The 26,245-nt window shown below is 38.3% G+C and overlaps 1 long non-coding RNA gene across 2 annotated transcripts in view; it reads left to right on the top strand.

Moving 5' to 3' along the window:
• LOC138852383 (uncharacterized) overlaps positions 1 to 26,245 on the top strand; it is a 387,670-nt gene that overhangs the window by 98,134 nt on the left and 263,291 nt on the right. Inside the window, exon 2 of one of the 2 annotated variants that reach the window (XR_011391712.1) lies at positions 14,895 to 15,003. The exons of the other annotated variant lie outside the window; for it this stretch is intronic. This is a non-coding gene — a long non-coding RNA (uncharacterized lncRNA). The remainder of the gene's footprint in view (positions 1 to 14,894; positions 15,004 to 26,245) is intronic. 2 annotated transcript variants of the gene reach the window in all.

Raw genomic sequence — 26,245 nt, 5'->3', positions numbered from 1 at the left:
AGGAAAAAGATCATGGGGTGAGTATAGCACCAGGCACATCTCCTGAAGCGCACATCAACCAAATAACTGCTGCAGCATTTGGGCGCCTAGCAAACCTCAGAACAGCATTCCAACATCTTAACAAGGAATCGTTCAGGACCCTGTACACAGTGTACGTTAGGCCCATATTGGAGTATGCAGCACCAGTTTGGAACCCACACCTAGCCAAGCACGTAAAGAAACTAGAGAAAGTGCAAAGGTTTGCAACAAGACTAGTCCCAGAGCTAAGAGGTATGTCCTACGAGGAGAAGTTAAGGGAAATCAACCTGACGACACTGGAGGACAGGAGAGATAGGGGGGACATGATAACGACATACAAAATACTGAGAGGAATTGACAAGGTGGACAAAGACAGGATGTTCCAGAGATGGGACACAGCAACAAGGGGACACAGTTGGAAGTTGAAGACACAGATGAATGACAGGGATGTTAGGAAGTATTTCTTCAGCCACAGAGTAGTCAGGAAGTGGAATAGTTTGGGAAGCGATGTAGTGGAGGCAGGATCCATACATAGCTTTAAGCAGAGGTATGATAAAGCTCACGGTTCAGGGAGAGTGACCTAGTAGTGACCAGTGAAGAGGCGGGGGCCAGGAGCTTGGACTCGACCCCTGCAACCTCAACTAGGTGAATACAACTAGGTGAGTACACACACACACACACACACAAAAGGTCGCAAACAGGCGAACCGGCGAGATTATTTATAAACTTTCTCTCAGTTCAGAGATGTTATGTATGTGTATATATATGTATGTATGAATATTATATATATATATATATATATATATATATATATGTATATGTATATAAATATGTATGTATATATATATATATATATATATATATGTATATATATATATATATCTGTATATATATCTATATATATATATGTATATATATATATATATACATATATTTATATATATATATATATATATATATATATATATATGTATATATATATATATATATATATATATATATATATATATATATATATATATATATATATATATATATATATAGGGAGGTACCACCAAGTAAAACAACATAGGTAACTCATAGCTACATCTCGAATACTTCGTCCAGCTCCCCTGCGGTGGGCCATGTGCCCAGAATGCTGCAGGCATTTCCTCTCTGGATCGCAACACTGTCGTCGCCCTGTGGTCTTTGGTTTCTGTGATGAGCTTTTTACCCAGTTCTTTGAGGAACTTTAGAGCACACTTGCCCCATGCTCCAAGGGTCTCCGACCCTATTGGAATGAAGTTATAGCAAGGGGGAAGGTCTTCATATTTTCGAATTTTCTGGGTCTCCCTGTGGCTGGCAGCTCCACCCCCTTACACTACGGAGTATGGCAAGTAGGTGTCTGCCAATGTGGTGGCACAGGTGTAGTCCCAGGCAATCTGCTTTCCATCCTTCCAGGGCAGCATAGTGGCTCCATCAGGACGCTTTTGACTTCCATCAGACCTCTGTACTTGGGGTTCCCGTTGAGCTGGGCAACGGGCTGTCGCGAGGCTTCTCTTTATGATGTCATTGACCTCCTCATGTCTGGCATACTTCCCTTCTGCTGTGTGACACACGAGACCATGAAGTCCGAATTGATCAGCTGTCGCCCTGCCGCAAATACACCTATACACCTATGTTCGGTGAGGATGGGGGCGGCTAGGCGAAGAGCAACACCAATCCGAATGGCCTGTGGGTCGAGACGGGTGCCCAGGGAGGAATTGGGAACAGCTAACAGGAAATCTCCTGAGTGTGGTGCCTTCACTGCCAGGAGACGAGCTTTGTCCTTTCTTGAAGCATTGGAGAGCATTGTGTTGGCGATTTTTTCCATGATCGGTTTGTCCCAGTGAGACTGTTTGTGCTCTTTTGGAGGAGCTGGTCTACTGGAGGAGTCTGTAAGGGTGTCCCACCGAATCGCTGCTTCAGTAAACCTGGGGGGCACAGTACATCAGAAAAAGTCACAAAAACTAACCCAAACACTTTTACTTTGAACATCACCAAAACACTCTCATAAATCATTTGAATACTCACATAAACACCCTTGAACACCTTCAAAACACTCTTGAACACCCTCAAAAAACACCTTTGAACATTTTCAATCAACACCGAAACACTTCCAAAAAACACAATTTGAGTACTCCCAATTACACCACTGAATACTACTAAAACACCGCTGAATTCAATCAAAACACCCTTGAACACCTTCAAACACCCTTGAACACCTTCAAACACCCTTCAACACCTTCAAACACCCTTGAACACCTTCAAACACCCTTGAACACCTTCAAACACTCTTAAACACCTTCAAAAACACCTTTGAACATTTTCAATCAACACTGAAACACCTCCAAAAACACAATTTGAGTACTCCCAATTACACCACTGAATACTACTAAAACACCGCTGAATTCAATCAAAACACCCTTCAACACCCTTGAACACCTTCAAAACACTCTTAAACACCTTCAAAAACACCTTTGATCATTTTCAATCAACACTGAAACACTTCCAAAAACACAATTTGAGTACTCCCAGTTACACCACTGAATACTACTAAAACACCGCTGAATTCAATCAAAACACCCTTCAAAACACCTTTGAACACCTTCAAAAAACAACATTTGAACACACTCAAAACACCTTTGAACACCTTTGAACATTTCCAAAACACAATTTGAGTACTCCCAATTACACCACTGAATACTACTAAAACACGCTGAATTCAATCAAAACACCCTTGATCACCTTCAAAAAACAACATTTGAACACACTCAAAACACCTTTGAATAACCTCAAAACACCTTTGAACACCTTCAAAACACCCTTGAACACCTTCAAAACACCCTTGATCACCTTCAAGAAACAACATTTGAACACACTCAAAACACCTTTGAACACCTTTGAACATTTCCAAAACACTATTTGAGTACTCCCAAATAAGATTTGACATCTCTAATTTATCTGCACTTACACATTTCATTAAATTACAACTCATCCCTCAGTCTCCAGACTAGGCATTTTCTCGTTTTTACCCTTTTAGTTCATTAAAGTTATTAAGGGGACACAATACATCAGAAAAAAAGTCACAAAAACTAACTCAAACACTTTACTTTGAACATCCCCAAAACACTCTCATAAATCATTTGAATACTCACATAAACACCCTTGAACACCTTCAAAGCACCTTTGAATATCGTTTTTAAACTAATTTCATCACAACCCACTTATATCATCTTTTTTTCGGTAACTCTAATTCGACTACACTACCCTCATCAATTACCAACAAATTTTACTCGTTTTAACTAATGTCATCACTGTAACCAAGATTTTCACAAAAAAACTCTATGTCACCTAACACACACGCACACACACACACCCCACAACACCCACAATTTTTTCTCGTTTTATCTAATTTCATCAGAAAGTCACAACAACAACAACCCAGAAACCCACAAACCCACAACCCACAATTTTTCTCGTTTTAGCTAATTTCATCAGAAAGTCACAACAACAACAACCCACAACCCACAACACCCACAACACCCACAACCCACAACACCCCACAACCCACAATTTTTTCTCGTTTTAACTAATTTCATCAGAAAAAGGCACAACACCCACAACCCACTTCACCCACAATTTTTTCTCGTTTTAACCCTTTTAGTTCATTAAAGTTAATAAGGGGACACACTACATCAGAAAAGTCACAACACCCCACATCACCCACATCCCACAATTTTTTTCTCGTTTTAACCCTTTTAGTTCATTAAAGTTAATAAGGGGACACAGTACATCAGAAAAAGTCACAAAAACAACCCACTTATATCATCTTTTTCGGTATCTCTAATTCGACTACATTACCCACAACCCTCATCAATTACCAATTTATTCACATTTTTTCCCCCCTTCTTTTTACTGAATCTTGAAAGTAATACACATTCCTCCCTACAGTACTAAAATTCTAATAAAATCCTCTCCATACCCATCTCCTTGTATCCACATAAATTAATATTATACTCGCATCAACTACCCAACTATTGCGACATGTTTCAACACCCTCCATTCTTTTCCAATATATCATAACTTTTCATTTCTATAATTTCTTTTTAAAATATTCACACATTACCTTTTATTTTCAGTAAAATCTCCCCATATTTCTAATTACAACCCTCCCCATATCCCTCGCCATCACACCCATCTCCCAACACACCTCTTCAGAACACACACAAAAATCACATTTCACATCCACAAATGCATCTCAAATCCACTAAAATCACTATAATCAAGATATTCACAAAACTCTATGACCACCTAACACACACACACACACACACACACACACACACACACACACACACACACCGAACCTATCCTAACCTAACCTACCTAACCTAAGCTACCCTTAACCCAACCTAACTTAACCTAACCTACCCTAACCTTAACCTAACCTAACCTAACCTTACCTAACCTAACCTAACCTAACCTAACCTAACCTAACCTAACCCAACCTTACCTAACCTAACCTATCCTAGCCTAAACTAACCTAACCTTACCTAACCTTACCTAACCTATCCTAACCCACCCCAACCTAACCTTACCTAAGCTAACCTAACCTAACCTAACCTAACCTAACTTATCCTAACCTAACCTAACCTTACCTAACCTAACCTAACCTAACCTAACATTACCTAACCTAACCTAACCTAACCTATCCTAACCTAACCTAACCTAACCTAACCTTACCTAACCTATCCTAACCTAACCTAACCTAACCTAACCTAAAATATATTGGAACACTTCCAAAATACATTAGAGTACTCCAGAATTACTTTGAACGACTCCATTTTTGGATATTTCCAAATTAGTTTTGAAAACTTTATCGTAAAATCGAACATTATTTTCTTGTTGGTAAACACACCCATGGTAGAAATATTTACTCGATTTCCGAATAGAAACACTTTCCTCGCTCTGAGAGACTCATTAAGCTTATATGGGCCGCCCCTTCCCCCGACGCCACTGTGTAATGCGATTCACACCCAAGGTAGAAAATCACACCTGCGTCAACACAGGTCAGACAGATGGCATGTAATGCGTTTCACACCCAAGGTAGAAAAATCACACCTGAATCAACTCACCTAACCGAACCTAACCTAACCTATCCTAGCCTAACCTAACCTAGCCTAACCTAACTTAACCTAACCTAACCTAACCTAACCTAACCTAACCTAACCTAACCCAGCCTAACTTAACCTAACCTAACCTAACCTATCTTAACCTAACCTAACCTAACCTAACCTAACTGAACCTAACCTATCCTAACCTAACCTAACCTAACATACCCTAACCTAACTTATCCTAACATAACCTAACCGAACCTAACCTAACCTAACTTAACCTAACCTAACCTAACCTCACCTAACCTAGCCTAACCTAACCTATCCTAACCTAACCTAACCTAACCTAACCAAACACCATCAAACACCTCCGAATACTCCCCAAAACACTACTGATTACTACCAAATCACCACTGAATACTACCAAATCACCGTCAAAATCACCAGAAACTAAGTTTAACATCACCATCCAACTTCCTTTTTATAGAAATCCCCTCAAATCACTATATCCAAGAACCCAACCTAACCTAACCTTTCCTAACCTAACCCAACCTAACCTAACCTAACCTAACCGAACCTAACCTAACCTTACCTAACCTAACCTAACCGAACCTAACCTAACCTAGCCTAACCTAACCTAACCTAACCTAACCGAACCTATCCTAACCTAACCTAACCTAACCTAACACCATCAAACACCTCCGAATACTCCCCAAAACACTACTGATTACTACCAAATCACCACTGAATACTACCAAATCACCGTCAAAATCACCAGAAACTAAGTTTAACATCACCATCCAACTTCCTTTTTATAGAAATCCCCTCAAATCACTATAACCAAGAACCCAACCTAACCTAACCTTTCCCAGCCTAACCTAACATTACCCAACCTAACCTAGCCCAACCTAACCTATCTTAACCTAACCCAACCTAACCTAACACCATCAAACACCTCCGAATACTCCCCAAAACACTACTGATTACTACCAAATCACCTAACCTAACCTAACCGAACCGAACCTAACATTACCCAACCTAACCTAACTTATCCTAACCTAACCTAACTTATCCTAACCTAACCTAACACCATCAAACACCTCCGAATACTCCCCAAAACACTACTGATTACTACCAAATCACCTAACCTAACCTAACCTATCCTAACCTAACCTAACCTAACCTAACCTAACCTAACCTAACCTAACCTGACCTAACTTATCCTAACCTAACCTAACCTAACCTAACCTAACTTATCCTAACCTAACCTGACCTAACTTATCCTAACCTAACCTAACCTAACCTAACCTAGCCTAACCTAACCTAACCTAACCTGACCTAACTTATCCTAACCTAACCTAACCTAACCTAACCTAACTTATCCTAACCTAACCTAACCTAACCTAACACCTTCAAACACCTCCGAATACTCCCAAAACACTACTGATTACTACCAAAATCACCACTGAATACTACCAAATCACCGTCAAAATCACCAGAAACTAAGTTTATCATCACCATCCAACATCCTTTTTATAGAATGAATATTCTTACCGCATTTTATGTCACCTTCAAACACCTCCGAATACTCCCAAAACACTACTGATTACTACCAAATCACCGTCAAAATCACCAGAAACTAAGTTTAACATCACCATCCAACATCCTTTTTATAGAATGAATATACTTACCGCATTTTATGCTGCATATCGCATTTCCTCTTCCACATCATCCCTAAACATCCTTCCTTATTCATTCCGTATATCTCCTAGAGTTGTTTTAACCCCCGACGGGGGGCCCATCACGACGCAGGAGCCAGAGTGTAGTAGGTGGTGTTGGAGTGGTGATGGTTGCTCTGGCTCCTGCGTCATGATGGTCCCGTCGGGGGTTAAAACAACTCTAGGAGATATACGAATGAATAAGGAAGGATGTTTAGGGATGATGTGGAAGAGGAAATGCGATATGCAGCATAAAATGCGGTAAGTATATTCATTCTATAAAAAGGATGTTGGATGGTGATGTTAAACTTAGTTTCTGGTGATTTTGACGGTGATTTGGTAGTAATCAGTAGTGTTTTGGGAGTATTCGGAGGTGTTTGAAGGTGACATAAAATGCGGTAAGAATATTCATTCTATAAAAAGGATGTTGGATGGTGATGATAAACTTAGTTTCTGGTGATTTTGACGGTGATTTGGTAGTATTCAGTGGTGATTTTGGTAGTAATCAGTAGTGTTTTGGGAGTATTCGGAGGTGTTTGAAGGTGTTAGGTTAGGTTAGGTTAGGTTAGGATAAGTTAGGTTAGGTTAGGTTAGGTTAGGATAAGTTAGGTCAGGTTAGGTTAGGTTAGGTTAGGCTAGGTTAGGTTAGGTTAGGTTAGGATAAGTTAGGTCAGGTTAGGTTAGGTTAGGTTAGGATAAGTTAGGTTAGGTTAGGTTAGGTTAGGTTAGGATAGGTTAGGTTAGGTTAGGTGATTTGGTAGTAATCAGTAGTGTTTTGGGGAGTATTCGGAGGTGTTTGATGGTGTTAGGTTAGGTTAGGTTAGGATAAGTTAGGTTAGGTTAGGATAAGTTAGGTTAGGTTGGGTAATGTTAGGTTCGGTTCGGTTAGGTTAGGTTAGGTGATTTGGTAGTAATCAGTAGTGTTTTGGGGAGTATTCGGAGGTGTTTGATGGTGTTAGGTTAGGTTGGGTTAGGTTAGGATAGGTTAGGTTGGGCTAGGTTAGGTTGGGTAATGTTAGGTTAGGTTCGGTTAGGCTAGGAAAGGTTAGGTTAGGTTGGGTTCTTGGTTATAGTGATTTGAGGGGATTTCTATAAAAAGGAAGTTGGATGGTGATGTTAAACTTAGTTTCTGGTGATTTTGACGGTGATTTGGTAGTATTCAGTGGTGATTTGGTAGTAATCAGTAGTGTTTTGGGGAGTATTCGGAGGTGTTTGATGGTGTTAGGTTAGGTTAGGTTAGGATAGGTTCGGTTAGGTTAGGTTAGGTTAGGCTAGGTTAGGTTAGGTTCGGTTAGGTTAGGTTAGGTAAGGTTAGGTTAGGTTCGGTTAGGTTAGGTTAGGTTAGGTTGGGTTAGGTTAGGAAAGGTTAGGTTAGGTTGGGTTCTTGGATATAGTGATTTGAGGGGATTTCTATAAAAAGGAAGTTGGATGGTGATGTTAAACTTAGTTTCTGGTGATTTTGACGGTGATTTGGTAGTATTCAGTGGTGATTTGGTAGTAATCAGTAGTGTTTTGGGGAGTATTCGGAGGTGTTTGATGGTGTTTGGTTAGGTTAGGTTAGGTTAGGTTAGGATAGGTTAGGTTAGGCTAGGTTAGGTGAGGTTAGGTTAGGTTAGGTTAGGTTAAGTTAGGTTAGGTTAGGTTCGGTTAGGTTATGTTAGGATAAGTTAGGTTAGGGTATGTTAGGTTAGGTTAGGTTAGGATAGGTTAGGTTTGGTTAGGTTAGGTTAGGTTAGGTTAGGTTAGGTTAGGTTAAGATAGGTTAGGTTAGGTTAGGTTAAGTTAGGTTGGGTTAGGTTAGGTTAGGTTAGGTTAGGTTAGGTTAGGTTAGGTTAGGTTAAGTTAGGTTAGGCTAGGTTAGGTTAGGCTAGGATAGGTTAGGTTAGGTTCGGTTAGGTGAGTTGATTCAGGTGTGATTTTTCTACCTTGGGTGTGAAACGCATTACATGCCATCTGTCTGACCTGTGTTGATGCAGGTGTGATTTTCTACCTTGGGTGTGAATCGCATTACACAGTGGCGTCGGGGGAAGGGGCGGCCCATATAAGCTTAATGAGTCTCTCAGAGCGAGGAAAGTGTTTCTATTCGGAAATCGAGTAAATATTTCTACCATGGGTGTGTTTACCAACAAGAAAATAATGTTCGATTTTACGATAAAGTTTTCAAAACTAATTTGGAAATATCCAAAAATGGAGTCGTTCAAAGTAATTCTGGAGTACTCTAATGTATTTTGGAAGTGTTCCAATATATTTTAGGTTAGGTTAGGTTAGGTTAGGTTAGGATAGGTTAGGTAAGGTTAGGTTAGGTTAGGTTAGGTTAGGATAGGTTAGGTTAGGTTAGGTTAGGTAATGTTAGGTTAGGTTAGGTTAGGTTAGGTTAGGTAAGGTTAGGTTAGGTTAGGATAAGTTAGGTTAGGTTAGGTTAGGTTAGGTTAGGTTAGGTAAGGTTAGGTTAGGGTAGGTTAGGATAGGTTAGGTAAGGTTAGGTAAGGTTAGGTTAGGTTAGGTTAGGATAGGTTAGGTTAGGTAAGGTTGGGTTAGGTTAGGTTAGGTTAGGTTAGGTTAGGTTAGGTTAGGTTAGGTTAGGTTAGGTTAGGTTAGGTTAGGTTAGGTTAGGTTAAGTTAGGTTGGGTTAAGGTTAGGGTAGGTTAGGTTAAGTTAGGTTGGGTTAAGGTTAGGGTAGGTTAGGTAGGTTAGGTTAGGATAGGTTAGGTAGGTTAGGTTAGGATAGGTTAGGTGTGTGTATGTGTGTGTGTGTGTGTGTGTGTGTGTGTGTGTGTGTGTGTGTTAGGTGGTCATAGAGTTTTGTGAATATCTTGATTATAGTGATTTTAGTGGATTTGAGATGCATTTGTGGATGTGAAATGTGATTTTTGTGTGTGTTCTGAAGAGGTGTGTTGGGAGATGGGTGTGATGGCGAGGGATATGGGGAGGGTTGTAATTAGAAATATGGGGAGATTTTACTGAAAATAAAAGGTAATGTGTGAATATTTTAAAAAGAAATTATAGAAATGAAAAGTTATGATATATTGGAAAAGAATGGAGGGTGTTGAAACATGTCGCAATAGTTGGGTAGTTGATGCGAGTATAATATTAATTTATGTGGATACAAGGAGATGGGTATGGAGAGGATTTTATTAGAATTTTAGTACTGTAGGGAGGAATGTGTATTACTTTTAAGATTCAGTAAAAAGAAGGGGGGAAAAAATGTGAATAAATTGGTAATTGATGAGGGTTGTGGGTAATGTAGTCGAATTAGAGATACCGAAAAAGATGATATAAGTGGGTTGTTTTTGTGACTTTTTCTGATGTACTGTGTCCCCTTATTAACTTTAATGAACTAAAAGGGTTAAAACGAGAAAAAAAATTGTGGGATGTGGGTGATGTGGGGTGTTGTGACTTTTCTGATGAAATTAGTTGAAACGAGAAAAAATTGTGGGTGAAGTGGGTTGTGGGTGTTGTGCCTTTTTCTGATGAAATTAGTTAAAACGAGAAAAAATTGTGGGTTGTGGGGTGTTGTGGGTTGTGGGTGTTGTGGGTGTTGTGGGTTGTGGGTGTTGTGGGTTGTTGTTGTTGTGACTTTCTGATGAAATTAGCTAAAACGAGAAAAATTGTGGGTTGTGGGTGTTGTGGGTTTGTGGGTTGTTGTTGTTGTGACTTTCTGATGAAATTAGATAAAACGAGAAAAAATTGTGGGTGTTGTGGGGTGTGTGTGTGTGCGTGTGTGTTAGGTGTCATAGAGTTTTTTTGTGAAAATCTTGGTTACAGTGATGACATTAGTTAAAACGAGTAAAATTTGTTGGTAATTGATGAGGGTAGTGTAGTCGAATTAGAGTTACCGAAAAAAAGATGATATAAGTGGGTTGTGATGAAATTAGTTTAAAAACGATATTCAAAGGTGTTTTGAAGGTGTTCAAGGGTGTTTATGTGAGTATTCAAATGATTTATGAGAGTGTTTTGGGGATGTTCAAAGTAAAGTGTTTGAGTTAGTTTTTGTGACTTTTTTTCTGATGTATTGTGTCCCCTTAATAACTTTAATGAACTAAAAGGGTAAAAACGAGAAAATGCCTAGTCTGGAGACTGAGGGATGAGTTGTAATTTAATGAAATGTGTAAGTGCAGATAAATTAGAGATGTCAAATCTTATTTGGGAGTACTCAAATAGTGTTTTGGAAATGTTCAAAGGTGTTCAAAGGTGTTTTGAGTGTGTTCAAATGTTGTTTTTTGAAGGTGATCAAGGGTGTTTTGAAGGTGTTCAAGGGTGTTTTGAAGGTGTTCAAAGGTGTTTTGAGGTTATTCAAAGGTGTTTTGAGTGTGTTCAAATGTTGTTTTTTTGAAGGTGATCAAGGGTGTTTTGATTGAATTCAGCGTGTTTTAGTAGTATTCAGTGGTGTAATTGGGAGTACTCAAATAGTGTTTTGGAAATGTTCAAAGGTGTTCAAAGGTGTTTTGAGTGTGTTCAAATGTTGTTTTTTGAAGGTGTTCAAAGGTGTTTTGAAGGTGTTGAAGGGTGTTTTGATTGAATTCAGCGGTGTTTTAGTAGTATTCAGTGGTGTAATTGGGAGTACTCAAATTGTGTTTTTGGAAGTGTTTCAGTGTTGATTGAAAATGTTCAAAGGTGTTTTGAAGGTGTTTAAGAGTGTTTTGAAGGTGTTCAAGGGTGTTTGAAGGTGTTGAAGGGTGTTTTGATTGAATTCAGCGGTGTTTTAGTAGTATTCAGTGGTGTAATTGGGAGTACTCAAATTGTGTTTTTGGAAGTGTTTCAGTGTTGATTGAAAATGTTCAAAGGTGTTTTTGAAGGTGTTCAAGAGTGTTTTGAAGGTGTTCAAAGGTGTTTATGTGAGTATTCAAATGATTTATGATAGTGTTTTGGTGATGTTCAAAGTAAAAGTGTTTGAGTTAGTTTTTGTGACTTTTTCTGATGTACTGTGTCCCCTTATTAACTTTAATGAACTAAAAGGGTTAAAACGAGAAAAATTTGAGTTAGTTTTTTGTGATAATGTTGTGTTGTATTTTGTAAAGAAATTGTGGGTATTAACGAAAAAATGCGACTTTCTGATGATGAAAAATTTGGGTTAAGAGTGAAAATGTTTTCCCTATGATGTAGGTACTATATCCCCTTATTAACTTTAATGAACTAAAAGGATCGACAAGATTCAGCCTGTATGTGTGACGTCACTGTCATAGGGGGAAGTCGACAAGTTTCAGCTTGTGTGCGCGGTCATCGCGTGACGTCACTGTCAGAAGGTGAGTGTCCCCTTATTAACTTTAATGAACTAAAAGGGTCGACAAGATTCAGCTTGTATGTGTGACGTCACTGACCGCCGAGTAAACACCCTTCTTAGTTCATTTGACTTGTTTAGACCTGTAGTAAGCATGCTTACCCCCAGAGGGGGGATTCCAAAAACTTGATCCGAGGAATTGGAGAATTTCGAAACCCCATAGGGGGATCCAAAAAATTTGATCCAAGGAGATGGAGAATTTCGAAAACCCCATAAGATCCAAGGAGATTAAGAATCGAAAACCCCATAGGGGGGAATCCAAAAACTTGATCCGAGGAATTGGAGAATTTCGAAACCCCCATAGGGGGGAATCCAAAAACTTGGTAATATTGAGAAATTTTTGGGATTGGGGGGTGGGGGTGGAAGGAGGGACAATCCAAAAAACCTTGATCCAAGGAGATGGAGAATTTCGAAAACCCCATAGGGGGGATCCAAAAAACTTGATCCGAGGAGATGGAGACTTTGATTTCGAGAAATTTTGGGATGGGGGTGAAAGTGAGAGGGGGAACCTCAAAAATTTGATCCGAGGAGATGGAGAGCACAAGAAAATGAAATTCAAAAAAAAATCGAAAAAAATCGGAAAAAAATTCGAGGCGCGGGGGCGATCCGGACGACGCTGCAGAAGGCGCAGCAGAAGGCGCGGGCGGGGGTCGCGAAGGGCGCGGGCGGGCGCGCGGCGCGACGGGGCGGGCGCGAAGGGGGGGGGGTCGCGAAGGGGGGTATTGGTTGGGGGGGTCAAAAGTGAGGTAGTCTCGAGGGCGAGGTCAAGGTCAAACCGGAAGTAACACCTAGGTGTGAAAAGGGGATGCCTCAGAAGAAGGTCCTAGACCGGATACACCGCTCAGCCGCACCCCTAAAACCGGATACACCGCTCAGCCGCACCCCCTAAAACCGGATACACCGCTCAGCCGCATGCCTTTTCCGGAAGGAGTCGCTCAGCCGCTTTTATGACTACTTATATATATATATATATATATATATATATATATATATATATATATATATATATATATATATATATATATATATATATATATATATATATATATATATATATATATATATATATATATAATTTATTTTAGCCTAACCCAACTAAATATATTTTCGATACGTTTACAATAATTTAATACTAAACAAACACAGTGAAATATATTTTTTTCGTTAGGTTCAGAATGATTTTGGCGAAATTATTGCATACACAAATTTTCACTTGTCCTATATGGCAAGATGAGCGTTGCTATTAAGCCAAGATCGCAAGTTCTGCCTATTCGGCACGACATATATATATATATATATATATATATATATATATATATATATATATATATATATATATATATATATATATATATATATATATATATATATATATATATATATATATATATATATATATATATATATATATATATATATACACATGTGTGTGTGTAGACACCGTACCACAGTCTCATATTTGATGTATAACACTTGCATGTTATATGGACACAAAATAAGCACTTCGCCATCCATGTACGTATATAAAAGTTTTTTTAAAATTAGCTAATATAACATAAGAGTTTCTCACTACTAGTAGATATGTATAATTTGCTGGTTATAATTTGACGGTAATCACGTTAAGATCTTTTTCTTTATCCCACATACTTAGAATTTAGTACATAAGCAATTTCTAATAAAAAGTGAAAATTGAGATGTTCTTATTTTTGTGTAATCTATATAGGATTAGCGTTATTTTTTTTTTAAATAATAATAATAATAACATAATGAAGGAACACTGCGGTAGGGGTATTGGCACATGCTAGGCAGGTCTAACTCTTACCCAGCCACACCCACTAATATACCCGTCCGATCTACATTTAAAGCTACCCAAAGTTCTTTCCCAAATGACGCTGCATGGGATTTGTGGAAAATTTTTAGAATTTTCCTATGATTTGTGTGTGGTAATGGATAGGGAGAGTAATATTTATATAGTAATGCAGGCGTGTGGTGTTGATGTGACTTTTGAAAAGTGATAATTCGCAAGGGAACCAACTTGTCCCCTATAATTTCCTTATTTATTGTAATAAGTTGGTTAAGTGGAGTGGAATTGTTGTACTGATTAATATTCTGATAAAGAAAATGTATTGCATTCCTAGAGTTGTCTTCGAAATTGAATGAAAATGTGTGCTCAGGACAAGAGAGTAAAAGGAGAAACAAATATGGTGTAACGGGAAGGACGGACCGGCGAGTTTGTAAATATCGAATTTAATAGTTGCCGATAGAAATGTTAGCGGCGAATTTTCTCTACAATATGAGTGAAAAAGGAAATACATCTGGAATATGCTAAATATATAATAAAACGGCAGAATATGAATGTTATGGATGGACAACAGGACGCGGTAGCTGAATGAGACACCATAATGTCTACTGCATGCATCATACAAGAATTAATGAACGTCTCCTAGTGTGTATTACTCCACACAACAGGTAAGGTTGCTAGATGCTGGCCAATGTACTAGTTACTTTTCTTGTGAGAGGCGTTAGGATACATCACCAAGGTAATAGATTAGTAAGTAATTTATGGTTTTTTTCACTTGTTTGAAATAATGAAATTAATAATCGTCATTTAGTAGACTAAACAAAATACTTAAAGCTGTCAAGCCTACATAACTTCTTTATATTTATACAGTCTACTAAATTCGCCAATTTTACTGGCGTAAATTTTCATAATAATTATACAGGAACCATATGTTCCTAATTCAGGGTCCCGGAGTTAGTTGAGGAGCTAAGACGGTGGTCATTGAAGGAGGGACATTCTTTGCTACCCTAGTGTCCCTGAAGTCCCTCAAGTCTCCAAGATACATCAACATCAGTAAGTTACAATTTGTTTTTGTGTCTAGAGTTCTCCTCAGTGTGTGGGTTGAGCGTTAATTCAAGATTATGTTCTTGTGAGAAAATCCCCCACACAATTTCTAACAGGAGTTTTTCATTCATCAACAACTATTACTAAACCACTGCTTCCATGTATCCTTTCTAAATCTAAATTTGTCCAACTTTTATTCATTGCTGCGACTCCTGTCTTGGTTAGATACTTTCATCACGTTATTTATATCCTCTGTTTGTTCCTGTTTTTCATCTGCACATTTCAGATATATCTTCCCTAATTTTACTTTCCAAAAAGTGCATATTCAGTGCCTTTAGCCTATCTTCGTAGGAAAGATTTCTTTGTATATTTTCCAGCGAATTTATGTCCCTTCTGTAATTTGGAGACTAGAACTGAGCAGCATGATTTTAATGAGGCCTTAAAAAATATATAAAATTGAAGTATAAGCTTAGGACATTTAATATTAATAATAATATTTACAATATTGTTTTATACAATATTATCAATATTTATATTATAATAATCATGGTGTTCATCCGATTCGTATTTTTTATAATTAAAGTATGGTACTATGATTATTTTGCTTTCAGTCCCACTAGGCATTTCTTTTTACTAGATGTTAAAAGTTGGTCACCACACGCGTGTGTGATAATGTTTTTTATCTTCTTTTTTTCATAACTAAATTTACTGTCTAAAAACTGTTGTATCTTAGTTCATATCAAAACCCAACACTATCTAAGGTATGATACTAACCCCCAAGGATGCGAATCACAGATGATAGTTAAAACTTGCCTATAAGTCTCCAATCGCCAAGTAATGAGCCCGGATCCTTTGGTTGTGAACCGAAGGGTGTGCCAATAAACTACAAGCCCTCTATATACGTACTATATAAGACAACCTCACAGTGTTGGGAACGTACGAAGAGCAGCTTCATCGGCAGTGTCTGGATCATTAACGTGAACAAAAACAAAAAAAAAAAAAGGGCCGTAAACTTGCTGGAGTGCCTACAAAAAAACGGCGAAGTATACGGGAAATTCTTCTGCTGCAATTATCGGAAGTTTTCTTTTGTGCTGTACCAGGAATCCGCGTCAAGCTCGCCACTAGACTGGCTCGATGGAGAACCAGAGGATACAGCTCTCCGAACCTTACCACTGTTGACGCCTCTGCAAGTATTGGCATCAGCTGGAAAGAAAAATAAGCTTTTGTGAAATCCAAACACAAAAGTATAATAAAAAATCGACCATTAACAAAAAGAATAAAACGACAACTGAAATGAAAGCTATATTTTAGCCCCCCCCCCCCACTGAGACCTTCTTTAACAGACTGAAGAGGACGTTACATTGAGAGCTTCAGCAAACTGAAGAGGACCTAACATTAAGAGCTTCAGCAGACTGAAAAGGATTTTATATTGAGAGCTTCAGCAGACTGAAGAGGGCCTTACAGAAAGCTTCAGCAGACTGAAGAGAGCCTTACACTGAGAACTCCAGCAAATTGAAGTGGGCCACACACTGAGGCCCTTTCAGGAAACTGTGGGACCTCAGTGTGAGGACGAAGTATACAGTAGTAAATTAAATTTAATTTAATTTGTCAATATTTGTGTAAGTCTGTGCATTTTGAAAGACGTTAAGACTAGTGTTTCTGTCATACGATGTTAATGTTCTAACGGGAAAAAATAATATGAGCGTAGATCCTTTAAAGAAGGGAAGGTGATAACAGATGTGTGAATGCGTGTGGTCATGGTTCATTAAGTTAGCTCAGGTGAGGCCCAGCAGTGGGGCTGGGGTATGCGCCACGGTCATCCACCTGATATGTGTGTGAGGCACACCTGTGTGTGCATGAATGCAGGGGTGTTTGTTTAGAATTGTGCACTTTAGTAGTTGTGCTTGCGTTGTTTCACTCGTCTGGTTATGCTCAAATTGTGTTTGTAGGCTCTGATACATAGCTCCTGGCTCCGTCATTTTATTATTATTATCAACCGACTTTACTATTTATTGTCCTCTAGGAATCGATTATGCCTAGTCTTGAAATTGCGTATATTCTTTCTCTCCACCTCCTCGTCACTTGTCACTGCTCTGAGACTGAAAAAGTATTGGGGTTAATTTGCGTCTTTAACTGTCTTATATGTCTCCTGGTTATTTCTCATTTTATCAAAAATTGTTTGTTCCTATCCTTTATATTATCCCCCGAGTATTTTGTATGTCATGCTCATGTCCCTCTCTGGGTCCTCTACTCTATAGTTGTTGATCTCCTACACTATCTTTGGATTATTTCGAGTTCATTTACTTGCTCGATCAGACGCTGACGCCATGCTGGTTCCCTCATATTCCAAGATGGGCCTGACTTAAGTTGTGTTGTATCCAAAATTACTCTTCGTTAAGGTTCCCTAAAGCAGGTACGTGTTATTCGTCCTGTCTTCTTACTCCCTTCCCTCTTCTCAGTACTTTACAATCAAGACTGAAGTTTACTAGGCATTTTCTTGACCATGTTCATACAAATACAAATTTTTATTTCTTTGCAAAGGTTACAATGTGTGATTTACATGTTATAAAATGTTGTTAAGTACAAAGAAAGCCACTAACATGCCCGAGCATTTCAGGCAGACATAGCAGGTTTAAGTTATCTTGAACCTCTCCCTGTACTATAGGGTGGTTATCCTATACTCAAGTTCCATCGCAAACGGTCATATGTTGGATTCAGCTTGCTTCAGCAGGTCACGGCCTTCCTCACCACCCTGACCTTCCTTCACCACCACGATCTTTCCTTGCCACCACGAATATCTTCCTTCATCGCCACGGCCTTCCTTCTTCACCACCCTGACCTTCCTTCACCACCATGACTTTCTGTCACCACCACGTCCTTCCCTCACCACCACGACCTTCCCTCACCACCACGAATTCCTTCACTACATACCTTCCTACATTAAGAATATAAAGGTCACAATAACGTGGCTGGAACAACTAATATAAAACCCGCACTTTGGAGAGCAACCTTATGACCACGTTTCGGTCCGTCCTGGACCATTGTTAGGTCACAACTTGACAATATCCAGAACGGACCGAAACGTCGTCATTAGGTCTTATTTGACATACTTCTTTCATCATCACGACCTTCACCACCACCTCTCTTCACTGAGACAAAGCCAGAGAAGGTGAGGCAGAATCGATAACTTGTGTAAAATGCGTTATTTTCTCGTAAGGTTTATGAATGGCACCTAGAACCACTAAAACCTACACAGTGTCCCTCTCTTAACAACTGTTCGTTTTAACGGAAACTTTATTTTTCGAAATTCATATATATTTTTTTAATTCACCTGACGTCTCCCATCGAGGTAGGGTGACCCGAAAAAAAGAACAATCTCACCATCGCTCACTCTATCACTGTCTTGCAAGAGGCATGTCGGCACTACATCTCAGATGCCCCTCCAGACTGCAGTATCTCCAACCCTCCTTCATAATGCAGGAACTGTATTTTCTATCTCCAGGACTCAAGGCCGGCTAACCAATTTCTACGAATCCCTTCATAATTGTTACTTTGCTCATATTTTAACAGCACGTCAAGTCATAAAAACCATTTGCCTCCACTCACTTCTATCTAACACGTTCATATACATATGATGAATGTCCAAGCCACTCACGCACAAAATTTCCTTTACCTTCTTCTTCTTCTTCTTCTTATGACCAGAGCTTTGGTAAGATGGGTAAGGAAGAAGGATGGGTAAGGATAGAAATATTGGAAAAGGGTGGGAGGGGGGAGAGAGGTAGGATATAAAAGGTAAGTGGCCCAACCACTTTGATGTAATTTAAAAGGTGTATGTGAAATAATAAGATATTCTTGAAGGGGTATAATACTAACCCATCAGAGTCACATAGATATAACAGATATATAAGTACATGACTCTGAATTGGTAGTAAATATACAAGTTGCAATTGCTTTTTCTTTTTTTTTTTTTTTTTTTTTTTTTTTTTTTTTTTTTTTTTGCGATTGCACAACGGATATTTAAGCGACAATGAAGGCAATAATTTCCTGGCCAGTTTATAAAGAATTACTTGACAATGGCTTCTTACAGGTGGTGTCCCGCCATAGTAAATTTAGCATAATTTTTACAGTAGAATGTTATATAAGATGTCTCCCTAATTGGGGGCGATGATTTTCTCAGTAAACATAGAAGGGTTCTGGTGTTACCCAATCATCTTCATCAGGGAGGTTGCTCAAGATCATTGGTCGATGGTAATCATCTTTATGGATAAAACGACGGACCCTCTGTGGGAGAGTCATTCTTTGAGTCCTGTGAGGAGGAGTATTGATGATATAATCCGTGGTATTTTCAACTTGGAGGGGATGTTCTCTATCTGGCATGTACAGTTCTTGCATTGCATAGAGTTGTTTCTTTTTCAGGGTGTCAAGGCGTACATTTAAGGCAGTAATATCTTGTTGTACGTGTAAATCTGCCATTTTAACTCTCTCCTCCGTAATGAAGCGAAGAGCTCTGTTCTATCCTTTACCTTCTTCCTCCAACCTTTCCTAGAATGACCCCCTACCCCTCCTTCCCCCACTACAGATTTATGCACTCTCAATGTCATCTTATTTTGCTCTGTCTTCTAAATGTCCAAACTACCTTAACAACCCCTCCTCAGCCCTACTAATAATACTTTTAGTAACCCCGTGCCTCCTAATCTCCAGACTACGAAATCTCTGCATAATATTCACACCACACATTATCCTCAGATGCATCTTCACTGCCTCCATCCTTCTTGCTGCAATGTTTAAAACACATGCTTTACATTCACATAAGAGTGTTGGTACCACTATACTCTGATACGTTCCCATTTTTGCTGCCATGAATAACGTTCTTTATCTCCAAAGATGCCTCAATGCACCACCCAATTTTTTTCTCCTCGTCAGTTCAGTGGTTCACCTCATCTTTTATACAGCCGTCCGCCAAGTCCACTAGCAAATACCTGAACACATTCACTTCCTCCGTACTCTCTCCCTCCAATCTGATATCCAGTTGTCCATTACTTAACTTTTTTCTAACTCTCATCACGTTGATCTTTCCTATTTTTACTTTTATTTCCTTTTACATACCCTCTCAAATTCGTTTACCAACCTTTGCAGCTTCTCTAGGGAATCTCTCAGAAAACAGCATGTCGTCGGTAAATGACAACTGTGACGCTTCTCACTGTGTATTAGATTATTTATCTTTTAATCCCACACCTCTCCCTAACACGCTAGCATTCACTTCCTTTAAAGCCATTTATTAATATGTTAAAAAACAATAGTGACATCACGCATCCCTGTCTAATGGAAAATAATCCTCACTCTCCTACAAGCCCTAACCTGAGCCTCATTATCCTCAACATCTGCCACATTGCTTCCCTATCCACCCTATCATATACCTGTTAGAAATTCATAAATGCAACGAAAACTACCTCACTTTTATTTAGGTATTCTTCGCTTATATGCATCAATGTAAGCACTTGGTCTACATATCTACCCTTCCTAAAACCTTGTTCATCTGAGATCCCGCTCTCCGTCTTACTCTTAATTCTTTCAATAATAACTCTACCATGCATTTTATCTGGTATGTGCATCTAGGTTATTCCCCTATAATTCTTACACTCTTTTCCTTTATACAAAAGAACTATGCATGCTCTCTGCTAATCCCTAGGTATTGTACCTTCCCCACCTTTAATACATTTATTGAACAAATGCACCAACCACTTCAAAACTATATCCCTATCTGCTTTTAACATTTATATTTTGATCTCATCAATCCTAGTTGCTTTACCCTCCTTCATTCTACCCACGCTTCACACACCTTTATTATTATTATTATTATTATTATTATTATTATTATTATTATTATTATTATTATTATTATTATTATTATTATTATTATTATTGTTATTATTATTATCACAGTTATTTTATTGTCATGTGGAAGCGTTAATTAAACCGCTCACAAATCTCCTGAGAGTGAGAGGAATTGGGATGGGGGGGGGTCGTTTCAGTTCCTCGGATCAAGAGCCCTTCACCGGTATCAAGGCACCTCCCTGCAGGACATTCTCCATTGATGATGCTTTCCACCTCATGCATGATATCTACCACATAACTGCTTCCATCTCATAATGTTCCCTCAACTCTGTATTTACTTGGACTCCTTGCGCCATACTACATTTTCACCACCCCGTTCCATGAATACCATAATTTCTACCCTAGTATGGCTTTCATCACTGTACCATAACCGCCGCCCCCAGTCCTCCTCCATATCCAATTTCTCAGCCATTATCCTGAACCGCCATTCTGGCTCAGATTTCGCGTCATATTTTTTGTCTTTTTTTTTTTTTGGAAGGTCATGCCGTGCCATGAGGTCTCACCACAAAGTTTAGTATTTTTACCCAGATGCGGCTCAGTTTAGTGTTGTTCACGCGCAGGTAAGGCTCAGTTTGCTGTTTACCACACTCAAATAGGGCTCAAGTTAGTGTTTTTATAGGTGGATAAAGCTGAGTTTGGATTTTTTTATACTCTGATGCAGCTCAGTTACTGTTTTTACACGCAGGAAGGGTACGGTTTAGTGTTTTTTACACCCAGATACAACACAGTTTGGTGTTCTACACGTTATACGGCACACTTTGTGTATTTATACGCAAATACAACGCAGTTTTTTGCTTTTACTGGTCGACACGACAAACTTTTACACGTATCCATGGTACAATTTAGTGTTTTCTTCCACGCAGATACAACAGAAGTAATGTTTTATAAGCTTATACGGAACACTTTGGTGTTTTATGATATAACCTGGTGATTACTTGTAAACAGAACACTGTTTTTTTTCTGTTTACATGCAAATATGACATTTTTTTTTTTACTTTTTATTACATATTAGTACCCTTTTGCTTTCCTGTACAATATATCTGACAGTTGATGTTTTGTGTATATTTGACATAGTTGGTAAATTTTCTTGATTATTTCACACAGTTTGATGTACGTGTATATTCGGGACAGTTTGGTGCTAACTTACAGGTAATGCACGTATATTCAAGTTTTCATACATCCATTGCTCCTGTTCACCTAACAGTATATAGGCCTATCTTCATGCGACCTGTTCCCAGTTAGTTTAAGCATTTTTTTTAAATTGCAGTTCGTGCCTGAAATTTTAAGAAATTTTAATATTTGTTATTCTTGGTTAGGTTAGATTATAACGACTAGATTAGTTTAGTTTAGGTTTCCATAGTTTAATCCTGTATAACCCAGAGGGCTGAGGAGGGGTTATTGAGGTGGTTCGGACATGTAGAGAGGATGGAACGAAATAGAATGACTTCGAGAGGGTATAAATCTGTAGTGGAGGGAAGGTGGGGTAGGGGTCGGCCTAGGAAAGGTTAGGGTAAAAGAGGTTTTTGTGTGCGAGGGGCTTGGACTTCCAGCAAGCATACGTGAGTGTTAGATAGGAACGAATGGAGACAAATGTATTTAAAGACTTGACGTGCTGTTGGAGTGTGAGTAGGGTAACATTTATGAAGGGATTTAGGGAAACCGGCAGGCCGGAATTGAGTCCTGGAGATGGGAAGTACACTGTTGCAGTTTTATAACTGTAATGTAAACACACCTCTGGCCAGACAGTGATGGAGTGAATGATGATGAAAGTTTTTCTTTTTCGGGCCACCCTGCCTTGGTGGGAAACGGCCGATGTGTTAATAAAAAAAATAAATAACCCGACGATAGAGAATCAAACGAGCGTGTATTTTCTCCCTAACGTAAAAGGCTGTGTCATGGGTTAAGAACATGAGAATGAAGGAACACTGTAATAGGCTTATTGGCCCTTTGCTAAGCAGGTCCAACACACTCACCCACACCCACCTATGTTCCCGTTCAAAGTTCTCTTCCCAGTGACGTTACCTGAGTTTTTTTTTTATTTACCACTATAACTATATTGCCAAACCAGTGTCATATCACGGGCAAGAAGGAAGATCCCCTTCTAACACTCATTATAGGGAATTAATGAGGTAAAACAGTGACGATTTTACTTAATTCAACTAAACTAGGTACTCACCACTTAATTACTTATTGCAGTAGTATACTTGACTAAGGAGAGAGGGATCTGCTACTAAGATATCTAGGAAGATATAACAATGTGAATATCAATAGTGAATATAATTAGCTGACAACACTGAATATCCACCTACTCCAAATATGAATCCACCTTCCACAGGGAGACAAGGCTCCTGCCCCCAATACAAGCTGTTTTTCATGAGCTTGTAAAGGCCTCCATATCATCCCCGCAACTTCTGGCCAATGAAGTCATCTCCCGTGGGAAACTCCCCGAAGGTCCCTTTCTTTTTCAGGCTCCTGTGTCGAAAATGCTGAGACCCAGCATTTGAATTCCATTCACATTTATTGATTCCATCAACTTTCCCACAATTGATTTTAGGCTGACTGGTCCATAACTTGAAGCTATGGATTTATCTCCCCTTTTGTAAATGGGTATCATATTTGCCGTTTTCCACTGACCCTGTACAACACTCATTCGCAGTGGTTATTATTTAGGATTATTGCTTTAGCTGTGATTATTATTTAGGATTATTGATTTAGCTGTGATTGTTATTTAGGAATATTGATTTAGCTGTGATTATTATCTAGGATTATTGTTTTAGCTGTGATTATTATTTATAATTATTGATTTAGCAGTGATTATTATTTAGGATTATTGATTTCGCTGTACGTATTATTTAGGATTATTGATTTAACTGTGATTATTATTTAGGATTATTGATTTAGCTGTGATTGTTAGTGGCAGTTAACTAGACGTAAATTAGATATAATTTAAGTTAAACTGACGTAAATAAGGTAATATTAAATTTTATTTGCTGCTTTGATTGTTTTAAAATTGACGAGTGTAAATGCGTTAGAAAACAAATGGTGTGTTTTCTTAGGACGACTTTAGCAGACGCCCGTCCCTGACGGAGCTCCATCAACAAAGCGGGAGGAGACTCGTTTTGTTTTTATTGAAGTGAAGTGAAACAGGGGCTGTATATTATTATATGAGTGATATACAAAACCGACACGTAGATGAATAAGACACATGTGCAACACTTAGGTATCTTTATTTATCGAGGCTGAGGGACTGATCACCTCTTAACAAAGTTGGGGGAGTGATCACTTTAAATTACCGCCTCATATCTTCCACCGTTTATTCTCTAAATTGGATTGATTAAGCCACTTAATGGGGAAACGTTTCTGCAATAAAAATTCCCAAGTGTTGCTCCAAGGAGAAGATGAAAAAGTGTATGGAAGAGGAATGTAAACAGGAAGTGGTGAACAGAAAGGAGACAAAGATTAAGATGAATTGTAGATACACCAGAGAAGTGGTGTACAATAGGTAATTTAAATATCTTTGTAGTACAACAAGACTATGGTAAACTGGTAACTAGGATCAGAGGACAGATTATACAACAGTTAAGGCAAGAATAGGATACAAAGGCGTATATTATTAATAGTAATGAAGAAAAGACACAAGTACAGACCATGTTTAAATTGTTACGTTTCACTTTTTGTAGACTCGAGGCAAAATATATTAAGAGTTGGGGATTCAGAGGTTATAAATATTAATAGCTCACCATAAACTCACAGTGTGGTTTTTCTTCTCACTTCTTCACCAGACCTATTGTTTGGTTTTCTTTAAAAATGCTACGAGGACCAAAACGTTGTTATGAGTTTCCTCTCAAATTGTGGGTTTATAGTGAATTCGTTCAACCACGGTATTATGACTTATTCTTCTATATGGATAACATAGAGCAAGGATAAAGAACTATGCATATGTGTTCTCTGGTACTGATGTGAATAACATAATTAGTAGGATAAATAACATCATGTCAAACGATGAGAACAGCTCGATTATCTGCCTCGGTTCTAGAGACAATGATGCTGGGAAATACAAGAGGGAAAAGTTGCTTGTTAAGTATAGGGCTCCTATAGATTTTATTACCTTAGTGTTATGGATGCCAGTCATATTTTGCTAAGAAAACTTGTAAGAGTGTCCAGGGCAGTAGTATAATTTGTGCATTAGATAAGCGTTGCAAGGTAAAAACAATATTAGTTAACTGTTGGGAATAGTTCTTTGATAATCATGATATGTATGCAAGGTAGTGTATGCATCATTTTAAAACTGGGGTTGCAGAGTTATCCAAATCATTTGAGAGCCGCTGCTTGATTTATCAAGCTTTAAACCGAAAGAAATTAGAGGTATTGGTATGCATGGGGTTAAAATAGATGAAACATAAGCAACTAAAAAAATAATGATGAGAACAGAAAAATTACAAATTGCTAAGTAAGTTCGTAAATTAATTGCTAAGAAAGAACAAAGGAAGTGGCTTAAAAACGAAGAGGAATAAAGAAAAACGAGGGAAAAAATTCCTAAAATTTTATCATACAAATAACCAAAGGGCAGGAAATAAAATAAACGAACCGAGGCAGCATGTGCAGGAAACATATACTGCATTTTTTCAACAGCTGATATCTGGTAGAAATTGAAGAGTGAAGACCAACCTGTAGCATGGTACATACTGTTCTATAAAATATTCCACACTGATAGAAACAAAAAATGTGTTGCAGTGGCATGGTATGCTAGGGAAAAACTTAAATGGTGCATCAAAAAAGTTATGAAGCTTGAAGGAATACTCACATTTTGTTTGGCTACAGTTTCTTGTAGAGTGCGAGACGTAAACCTTAGAGGTACTGTACGGCCCTCCAAACTTAGAAAGTGATTGTAGTAAACTTCTCTGAACCGAAAGTGTAGTTATCATGGGAAATATAAATTTCGGCAAGAAACTAAGTTATCAGCTGACGTAGAGTCGAGTTAACCACTCTTGTGCTGAACGGCTCACACTATTATTTATAATAATTAATAATAATAATAATAATAATAATAATAATAATAATAATAATAATAATAATAATAATAATAATAATAATGAAATTAATAATAAAAATAATTTTTAGCCAAATTGACTGTAGTAGTGTGACTAATTTTAAACCTCTCATGACTGCCTAGAAATAATTTAACACTTCCTAGAAGCAACGTAAGACTTTCTAAAGATAGTGTAAGATTTCCTAGAAGTACCGGAGGATTTCCTAGAGGTAATGCTAGATTTCCTAGAGGTAGTGCTGGACTTCCTAAATGTAGTCCTGCGCTTCTTAGAGGTAGTGCTAGATTTCCTAGAGGTAGTGCTGGATT

The sequence above is a fragment of the Cherax quadricarinatus genome, chromosome 7 (genome assembly GCF_038502225.1).
Source record: "Cherax quadricarinatus isolate ZL_2023a chromosome 7, ASM3850222v1, whole genome shotgun sequence".
In the NCBI taxonomy this organism is placed as follows: domain Eukaryota; kingdom Metazoa; phylum Arthropoda; class Malacostraca; order Decapoda; family Parastacidae; genus Cherax; species Cherax quadricarinatus.
The sequence above is the reverse complement of the archived record's forward strand: the minus strand, read 5'-3'. Positions and strand labels throughout refer to the sequence as shown.